The following is a 10,747-nucleotide window of genomic DNA, read 5'->3' as shown; positions in this document are numbered from 1 at the left end:
TGAAGTCATGACAGTCCTAACGGGGCTTCCTGGAGTCTAATCTGGCTTAGATTTTTATTAATACTCCGTATACAACAAGTGCATATAACATTTGTATCTGTGGGTACAAAGCTGGAAATGGAAAGAAGGGTTAGGATATTTTACGAAGAGTTAGATGATTCTGATAACTAGAATAACAGAAACAGGATGGGATCTCCCAGTATACACTGCTATCTCATGTATTTTGGTAACAGCAGCAATATTTTTCTACTATGATCTGTGGATCTTTCACTTGGCAATGACATACAAGCAGAAACATAAAAGTGTAACAATTGATGACATGGTATCTGGCCTACCAATACAATGTCACCATTAAAAAGTCAACAGGGCTTTGAGCAGAGCTACTGGTATAGTTCTACTTGAAACTGAAAAGTATGATGCTGTTATGCAAGGTCTCCTGATCTGGTGTTTGATAGTCAAGAGGGATGGATTTGAAGTGGAGCAGTTATGGGACAAGACAACAGAGAGCTAGCCCTACCAGAGGAATTAGGAAGCAGCCTAAACATTAGAAGACTGAAATAACTATGTAGTGCTGTAAACACCAGGAGAGGGCAAAAGCACTTTAACCTAACAGACAAGAAGATACCTGTTGGTAAAAGATACTCATAAACACACTCAGCATAGATTTCAGAAGGTAATCTCATTCCACCAGAGCACAGAATGTCAGTTAGGATAAATGGCTTTTAAAAAGTCTGATAATTTAAAGATGGAAAGGGATTGTGGCAGAGCTGCTTTGGGGAGACTTTAAGAGCACATGCCCAAAATACTCAGTCTCCAGCACTGGTTTTTTGTTCCTTTTTAATCAGCACAGAGAAATGAAACCATAAAACAGTACGAATAGGAAACAAACAGCCAGTCTCCTGGTTATATGTTCTATCAGTCCCCTGCTGGTTCCTTGGCTTAGAATTATTTGTGTTGATTCTCGTATGTTCCAGTTCAAGTCGATTTCTAGCACATATTTTTGCATTGCAGTTAGGTACACTGAGCTCAGGCTGAAATACAATATTCACAACTCCCTGATAGCTGTGAGAGCCCCTTTAATATGGATTTAATATGGATTACAGAGGTAAATCCTGCACCCCAATGGCAGGAACATATTATTCACCTTTCAAAATGACCTTGCCTTTCATCCAGACCTCAGTGGTCAATCTAAATTGCATTGCTCCAATAAAATGTAGTTAGCTGATGAGGTCAGGGACATTATTTTTTCTTCCCTATAGGCATAGCCTGAAGCCCTAGTTTGTAGTGGGTTAGTTGGAGCTGACAGAGTGATCTCTGCATTGGAAAAACAGATTGACACGATGGGCATGAATAGTTTAGCAGGCTGGAGGCAGGGAAGCAGTTTAGAAGCAAATTGGTTTAAGTACAGATTATTTTGTTTTTGAGAACAGCAGCAGGGTGCTTCGAAGTGTCGTGGTGCTGCAGCTGTTTAGACATTAGTTGAAGGGGGAAATAAAAAAAAAGAAATAAAAAAGACAATACAAAGGCAGGATGTTTGAATAGCAAGAGAATTTTCAGATTAGGATAAAAACTTCAAAGTGCATCTTTCTTGAGTGGTAGGGGGCAAGAGGTGAGATTGGCATCAGCAAGATAAGTAGGGATGACTAGATAGAGAGGACTCAGAGAGTTCACCCTCCGTCCTAATCCATAATCACAAATCAATTCAACACCCTGGACTGGGAATCCATTTAGTAGACATGAGGATAATGCAGGGTGAGCAGTGTAAAGGTAAATATAGAGTAAACCCAAGTAGAATTAAATCAGGATGTTCTGCTGCGAGCTTACAAACAGCAGGAGTACACTGGGATTCCAGGCTGCGCAGCCCTGTAGGGCTCTGTCCCTGCCAGGAACATCAACAGATCAAGACATCTCAGTAATGTCAACACAGCTGCATTTTAGAGCAACTTCAGCCTTTCGTCAGGGAAGGCGTAGAATTCTCTACTCACAAGCCCTGCTATTAGGAATTTAGAAGTAATTTAAAGATTAGCCGAGATGTTATTTCTATCAAGCACTCGTTAAGCTTGGCCATTAGCAGCAAATTGGCTGTGAATAGTGATGAGCACCTTTCATCCTGAAAGATAGTTTACAGGTGAGGGACTTCCTGTACCCTTATATGTAATAATCCCTTACAGAATTTTCTCTCCTTATTCATCCAGCCACTTTTGAAGCTCATATAAAAATTTAACACCCACGACATCCCATGCAAGGTGTTCAAAAACACACTGTGTGCAGAGTATTCTCCTGAGATATGTTTTGAACTTGCCATCAAATAAACATATTTGATAACCCCTCATTCTCCTACTGAAAGAGCCAATGCATGATAATGCCCTGTTTATATTTTCTACAATGTAATGCCAGCAGAAGGAAACAATCTCCTTATTTGTCCCTAAGTATCTAATTTTGTCCATGACAGGCCCTGGCTTTGAAGGCATGTCAGACAGTGGGTCACAAATATCCCTTTGCTGCACAGCTGGAACATTGGGATGGCAGAAATTAGGACATCTTGAAGACGCTGTATTTTCTGCTTGTTTTTCCCTTCCTTCCATTTCCCATTTTGAGACTGATCTGTCTTAAAATGCCAATGTAACTTGGAGGTGTTTCATGTCAGCATTATTTCTGAAGCTCCCATTATAAAAAGAGCAAGGCAGATGCACAAGAAATCTATATTTTTTTAGCTTGAGATAATAATAGCAGGAGCTTAAGTTTCAGTGATCCACTGACAATGTCATACCCTGCCTATGAATAGAATCAGAGCACAGTCATAGAAGCAGAGCTAATTGAAGTCCATTTTGTGAAACTACAAGGGAATTTGGCCTCTTGTTTTACTTAATTTACTATGTTCCAAAGTAAGGATCAATAAACAAACAGACCAAAAGAAAAAAGCTTTTGAGTTTATTCAGCAGAGAAAGAATTTTGACATGAAGGATAATGTCTCCCTATTTTATAATACCTCTGGCAATAATATATTGAAATTGTTATGAAGCCATGATCATATCAGAGACACTGAGCAAAGAAACAACCACAACAAAACTCAATTTTATGTATATTCCTTCACATGAGAGACACATCAATCCATCCTCATAAATAATATACAAAAAATCCCTTGAATGGCTCAAAATTCAATACACTTATTAGGATGTCACTAGAGACCTGGGAACAATGTGCATAAAAACAAAGGTGGAAAGAATGATTCAAGCTCCATTATTTCAAAAAGTCTTAGATAAGAAGTGGTCATTAAATATCCAATTGGATTTTATTGGAGGGAAGGGATTTAACATACTGCAGGGATCCCACTCTTAGCTCTCATGTTGGTCAGCTGAGTTTTTTGAGAGGTTACTAAAGTTTTATGCAAGGCAGATGAAATTGGATGAGGATATGGGCAACACTGGTGATTAGACATACCATTTATGAGGCTGTTTGGGTAAAGAAGATATTATAAATTACTAAAAAAAAGATATACTATCATTTTTCACTGGTTTGGATAAACTTTTGTCCTAGCAAGGTCACAGATAAAGATCTTGTTCTAAACAGAATCTGCTCTTTTTCTGTCTTTCTATTTTTCAGGCATGCATTATACCCTAGAGCATCAATACGAAAGTGCTATGGAACAAGTTCTGGGTGTCAAAATTCAGGTGGTTTATGCAAACAAAGGCTGCAGAAATGTAAAATCTTTCTACTGGTCGTATCTGGACAACTTTACATTCAAAAGGGGTTAAATGAAGATCACATAGTGCTGTTCCAAGGCAGAATTGATTCAAATGTTTACATTTCACCAGCCTTGTCTGTGCAGAATTAGTAGCCATCATGAGTGCAAGAGAAAGATCTGTTCTGATTGCTTTCACAAAGACTGACTCTGGTCTCAAACTGATATAAATCCTTGTCTTTTGGAGGAGGCACTCCACTGAAATTGCTGGAGACACAGAGGTATTAAAACTGATATAAATCCTTGTCTTTTGGAGGAGGGACTCCACTGAAATTGCTGGAGACACAGATGGGGATAGCAGGCCAGCTTCAGTGTGCTCAGCCCCAATTCGTAGGTCACCAACACCTCTCTCATCCTAAACCTTCATCCAGAGCAAGGAAGAATAAGACGTGTCACTTGGGGCAAATACCGTCATCACTGTAACAGAGATCTCTGAGCCTTAGAGCTCTTGTAACTTTGTCCCTTAAAGAAGAGGTACACCAGAGCTTTCTTTCTACGTTCTACGTTCTTGCCCAATCCTGATCTGATCCTGCTTTGAGCATGGGCATTTCACAGAAGAGTTCTGGTTTTGTTTGGGATGTTTCTTACTTTGCTAGTAAAAATCTGCAAGAGACATTTCTGGTAGTAACTCATCTGTACCCTGATATGAGCAGTATGAAAAAATCCATGTGCACAGCAGGACACATCCCTGTGTCCTGAGAATGCATTATGTGCATATTTTGCCTCAAAACATCTGTTGCTTGTTGATATTCCATTAATCCTGAGTCCAGAGACCCTCAAATTCTTTTGGTTGTTCCTTCTTCACATCCCATCCCTGGTCACTCAATCCATGCTAGGCCACCTTGTCCTCCAACCAAGGCTACTTCTGGAGTAAGTGTTCTGCCTTTCCTCACTTAAACCTTCTACCTCCCCACTTGCACAGGCAGAAGAGAATGAAGGTGTCATCCAGCCCCACACCAAAAGTGGGACTTTGTACAGGCAGTGGGGCTGAAAGGGCCACCAAACTGACAGATTATTTCATGAATTGTGCTGTGCTTTTAAATAAACTCCAGGAAAATGACATCTTATGCTGAGCATATGACTACTGTAATAGTTTGTCTCATAACAAGATTGTTAGCCAGAAGGGAGAGTGAAATTGTTGGGTTTTTATATGTGTAACTAACCATGTCTGGACAGAAGGGTGCATTTGGCATAATTCTAAACACTGATGTGTCTCAACACAAGCTTCTCCTCAAGGCTTTGGGAATAACCTACTTGATGTAGTTTGGGGAGCTGGAGCACACCCTGCATGCTGCACACACACGTTAGAGTAATGAGTGAGTTACCTGAGTATTTTAGGCACAGATAAGATTGTCTTGACAATGACAAGCAGGTGAGGAGCTCAGATTCTGCATCCTGGAGACACTAAAGCAAGTAAGATGGTTCCCGCTAAGTAGCTACCATGGGGAGAATTGTATTTGTATCATTTTTAAACAGAAAGCTTTTAAGTACAGACTCAAGAGGACTGAGTAGAGCTCACACATCAGGAGCACTGAATGCTGATTCTTCAGCATAATAAGAACACAGATATTAATGAGAGAAGGAACAAACCACATCAACATAACTGGACAGCCTATCTTGGTGATTCCCTTCTACAGTTGGGATTAGAGTTCCTCCTACCTTCGCAGCCCATTTAACCAAGTCCAAGTGCTTCCTTTCACTGCCTGCTATCCTAAGCTTTGTAAACCAGCTCAGTCAGGCATTTTTCTTCGAATTAATACATATTAACAGGCAGTAATACATTTGTATTACTGCATACATTTTCTTGAAGTACAATTTTCCATCTAAAGCATTTTATTCACATTGCTGCATGGTAACTGCATCCTCAAGAATATCTTTAGTGATTATTCATTTCAGGAATAATGCAGCTGTGCCAAACACTGTATATTAGTGGCTTTGCTAATTTATTTTAAACAGAATATGCAATTATATTTGTAGATTAATCGTATTATGGTCATTAAGTGACAAAAGTTATTTTCTGCTCAGCTATTGGGAAAAGTAGTGGACATGTAGAAACCTGGCACCTTTCAGATATGAACAGAAGTTGTTTTTAAGAAGAGATAGGAAACAGTAGATGTAGGGTTTGGGCTAAACACTACTCCATGATTTGGATGTAGAGATCATGAAGCACATGAAATTTAGTATATATGCATAAACAGGTACCAAATGTTCTTATAAATTGTGGAAAAATGAAGCTTAGATGAAATGACTGGGAAGTTGTCAAGCAGATAAATAACTCGTTCATGTTGGGGTTTCCATGTGCTTACAGACACTCATTGAAGCCTGTGTTTAAACTCAGATAGAACTGGGTTTGAAGGAGGTGCAGTTGCTGTTACTGGTCAAACAGCTGCTCAGTGTAATGCAACACACACGGAATAAGTAGGTGTTGGACATTCTCATATTCCTCTGAAATTAATATTATATAATGGAGATATAAGCAGGTAAACAGGGTGGTCAAAGTAAATTTGCCTTCAATTCACAGCAAGAGATCTTTTCTCTGGGCTCACCTTTCTCCTCATGCCCTGTCAGATGCCCTCACTCCATCCCAGGGTACCCATGGGACTGCTGGCAGACTGCTTGGCGGGCTTCAGTCAATCTGCCGCCACGGCAGGGAAAACCAGAGATACAAGACACCATGTGGAACAAGATTGATGGGATAATAATGTGTGTCCATCTTTCTCACTGGAAGACTTCAGCATCAATTATTGTGTCAGCTGTAATTGTGTTGTCTGTTGTGGAGAGGCAGACAATGCCATTGTTGTAACAAGGCGGGAGGCTCTGTCTTTTCCTATCATGATTCGATATCTATCAGAAGGGAATAAAAGCATCTCTTGAAAACCCAGCCACAGCTAAACATGCAAATGATAATTAGCTGCAGCAAAATAATTTGCAAGATAAACTTTTTCAGGGAATAAGCAAATCCAGTTACTCCTGTGAAGTGGTTTGACCTCACTTTGTGTCTATTATACATAACTTTCTAGAGACTTCTTGATACTACAGTGCCAAGACCTACAGGATCTGCCAAAGTTTGTTTCCAGCACTTAACAAAGAAACAGCAGTTCTGCAGTTGCTTAGGAGATTAATTAACTTGTCAAATAATTAAGTAGACAGCCTGTAATGAAGGTTCCCATTTCATAACTGATTTATCACTTCAGGAGCTTCCCAGCTTTACCTACTTTATGTGAAGACTTCCATACCAAGTGAGAAATATTAACATGTGGCTGACCTGGGGAGAACTTTGTGTACATTTAACTTGCCTGTCCAGGATTATTTCTGATTTTGCCCCTTGGGTTTGTGTGGAAGGTGGTAGTAATGCAATAAATCCCACATATATTTCACTGGAACAACAAACTGGGTGACTATTTTTCATTTGATGGTAGCAGATTAGCAGTGGTTGAATTACAAGGTCATATTTTTTAAATGAGCTGCTGTTGCAGTGAGGATTCAAACGATTTGGTCATCTGCTGGGCTAACGATCAGGTCATGATTTTGGCAGACCCATGTTGAGTTACCTCCCCTGCTGTCCAGCTTCCTCACTTTCCTGTGCAATACTCATCAAGACTCACAGGACTGTGCAAAGTCCTGCATATGAGAACCATATTCAGAAGAGTTTAGCAGATTTTTCCATTTGATTCCCCATCTTAAAGGACAGAGTTTTCTGGAAAGCTAGTAGTGACTGAGGATATTTGGCTCCTGGGAAAGCCACTGGTCTTTCATAATATTGTACCTCATCTGTGAAACATGGATAAATGGGATTGCCCAGCAGATTGAGGGAGGTGGGTCTTCTGGGAGAGGGTGAAGTGTTCAGTGATGAGCTAAGTACGGAGTGAATTAACACTTTTTATGTACACTAGCTCATACTTGTTTCTCTTGAAAGTATTTGCAATACTTAAAGGGCTTCTTGGGAATCTGTAGCATTGAATCTCCAATGTTTCACTGGTATATTAGTTATCTGAGACGGAGGGCAGCAAATAAAAACACCACGGACCATTCACCTTACCCTGACTGTAGAACTTAATGTGAAAGTGTGACACACAGAACCATGAAGGTTGGCTCTGCTGGTAAGATAAGCACATTTTCATTGATTTTCTTAGTGGAATATGTATTACTTATATGAATATGCTGACATTTTGTTGGAGCACAAGTAAAAAATCCTGCCTATTTGCCTGCCAAAGGCCTTCCCAGGAAAAGAGCTGTGCTAACCTTTTTAAAGAAAGCAACCACCAGGATATTATAATCCTGGGTGAACAGAAAAATACATAAATAAATAAATCTGAGCCTGGATTTTGAGTCTGTATGTGTTCTGAAGGGACACTGGTCTGGGGCAGTTTATTCCAGCCTCTAGTTAACATGAGTAATTGTTTTGTTTCAGGCTAGAAACACTTGACTATCAATAAAATATAGTTGGTGTAGTCAGCCTCCTGTGGGGTACTTAATGATCCATAAAACTGTTTAAAGGGAAGCTGCCAACCTGATTCTGGCCCAACCTGTGACTTTAGTTTTGATGTCTCTGTAATATACACACAACCATTTGCATTTCTTGGCTGTAAAGTTGAAACTTCAGAAAGAGGAGGATTATCTGTGCAAACTTCATTTGCTTTTTATGCACCTGGAATCGTGTATCATAGTCATGACATGATCACAACTACGACTTCCAAATCACCAGTGTCCTATGATCTGTCTCCCAAAGCACTGGGAGACAGGAAAGCTTCATTATGGAAATGATAGAGCGATAGATTAGGCAATGAAAATTAATGGAGAAGCCTCTGCCTTCAGTGCCCCTACAGATATGCATGTGCTTACTCCAAGGCATTGTTGCCCCTTTGCACTCCTGGCTGCAGTGCCTGCAGACCCACCTTCTTACATCCTGACTCTCTGAGGAACATGTGGCAAACACAATTTGTAATTGCATCACGTGGCTGTAAAAGCCCAGCTGATGAGCAGCGACACGTGCATGAGGAGTTCAGTTAGGGCCCTGCAGGCAGTTGAGACCTTTCTCCCTCAGATTTGGGAAATGGTAGGGCAACACAAATGAACTTTAGAGCATCCATTTGCCTTCTCCTTGGCCTTGCTTCACAGAGTTGGAATGTTGTCTTGCTTTGCTGGCTTGAAAGGCATTTTGTTTAGTCTTATGTGGGGGGAGAGAAGATGGACCTTTCCCCACAAACATTCTCCACTGAGCATATCAGGATGAGAACTGACAATGCAGATTGCTACCTCCCTGTTGCTTTGCCCTTCTCACTTTAGACTAGTGCATCTCACTTGGAATTGTTTGCTGTCATAGTCAATCTCTTTAAGGACTCAGGGAAGAACACTTTAATTAGCCCTGATGAAGTGGCAGGAGCCAAGCGAAGCCTGGTGGCTCTTGCTCTCCTTATGTTTGTGTTTCCTGCCGTGTATACTTACTGGCAGAATTTTAAACCTGCCTAATTGCTATTTGTGGTGTCTAGACATCTTTAACAAGTGCTTCTTTCCTACTACTGCTTATAATTTACATTTTCATGCTCCCCCCATTCACCCTGCACAATCTCCAGATAGATACACCACACAGCACTTTATGCTGAAAAAAATAATTAAGACAAGCTTGGAGGAGTTTAGAAATTGTACCATAATAATCAGCCACGGTGCCCCAGCTTCTCCAGTTACTGAAGGATCCTTGCACCAGTTTTATATCATTTACACCAGCAAGGGTTTCTTGCCTCAGATTCTGTTCCTTGCCTGCCAATCTGCCAAGAAAGGCTAATCAGACATTTCACTGCAGATCTAAATAAATCATAACAACTCACTGACCACTTGCTGTTGTTTTTCTGTCACAGTGAAAGAGCTCCAATTATGAGGGAAGGATGCTTCTTGTTTTGGAGAAGCCATCACATCATATGAATGTAGGTGTTTGTTACTAGTAATGAGAGGGTCCTCTGCCCTGGACTAAATAGTCAAGGTGGGATTGGAGGAAGAGATATCTCTGTAGACACACAGCTGTGAAAATTGCACAGGCACATCAGTGGAAGAGCTTGGGATTGAAAGGGGATCTGCTGGCCTCACCTCAGTGTTTGACCCCCCTAGGAGGTACCTCATTAGGGTGTTCAACAGGGCACAGGATTCAAGCTCACAGTGAATAACTGTGACCTGCCAGAGCACCCACCACTGTCCCACTCTGCTGAACATTCACCCCATCCTGCTCAGGTCCTCTCACACCAGGCAGTGGGGCACAGACATGGTCCTGGATATCACAGGATCAGTCCTTTCCCCTTCAGCTAACTCTCCTTTGCTCCCTCTGCTCACGTGGAACATGAAAGGTTTTATAAGCTGTACTAGAAAGCAAAATCCCCTTTCTAGGTTGCCCTTCAAGAGAAGCAGCACAAATAAGCCAGATGCTCAGCCTATGAGTTTGGTAGATATCAGTCTAAGAGAGAACAGAGGATCATCTGGGAAGAAATAATCCCATTGTTAATAGATCCTTAGGAATGTTAACACACTGCTCCAGCTTATGTTCATCTCTTGAAGATCAGCTGTTTTCCCCTCTGTACATGTTCCATATTCACTCTTCTCTTTCTCTCCTTACAGAAAGGGGCTACCATTCCAATCCTCTTCATCTGCCACTCCATTTCAGCAATTTTGCCCAACTGATATTTCAGTGATACTCCTCCTCTTTTCACAATTTATTCCATAGGAAATGTAGCATTAATAAACTAAGAACCAGTTCTATACCAAGGGAAGGGAAAGTGGTTTATTTCCATGGGACAAGAAATAACCTGAAACCATTGCAAATCAATTCCTTGCCTGCTTTGTGTCCACTTGGGAAAAACTGTCCCCTGGCAATTAGAAAGAGAACCTGATAGACTAATTTTCATGTATGAGCTGATTAGAACCTGTGAAGATGTTTCTATAGGTGAACTGCTGCTTTGCTCCTATCACACTTCCTGTCTCAAAATTCATCAAGCTCAGTGTAATAATTACATGAATCAC

This window comes from Chaetura pelagica, unplaced genomic scaffold, assembly GCF_000747805.2.
Source record: "Chaetura pelagica isolate M959 unplaced genomic scaffold, ChaPel_1.0 scaffold737, whole genome shotgun sequence".
Classification (NCBI taxonomy): domain Eukaryota; kingdom Metazoa; phylum Chordata; class Aves; order Apodiformes; family Apodidae; genus Chaetura; species Chaetura pelagica.
This window is presented reverse-complemented; position numbering follows the sequence as displayed.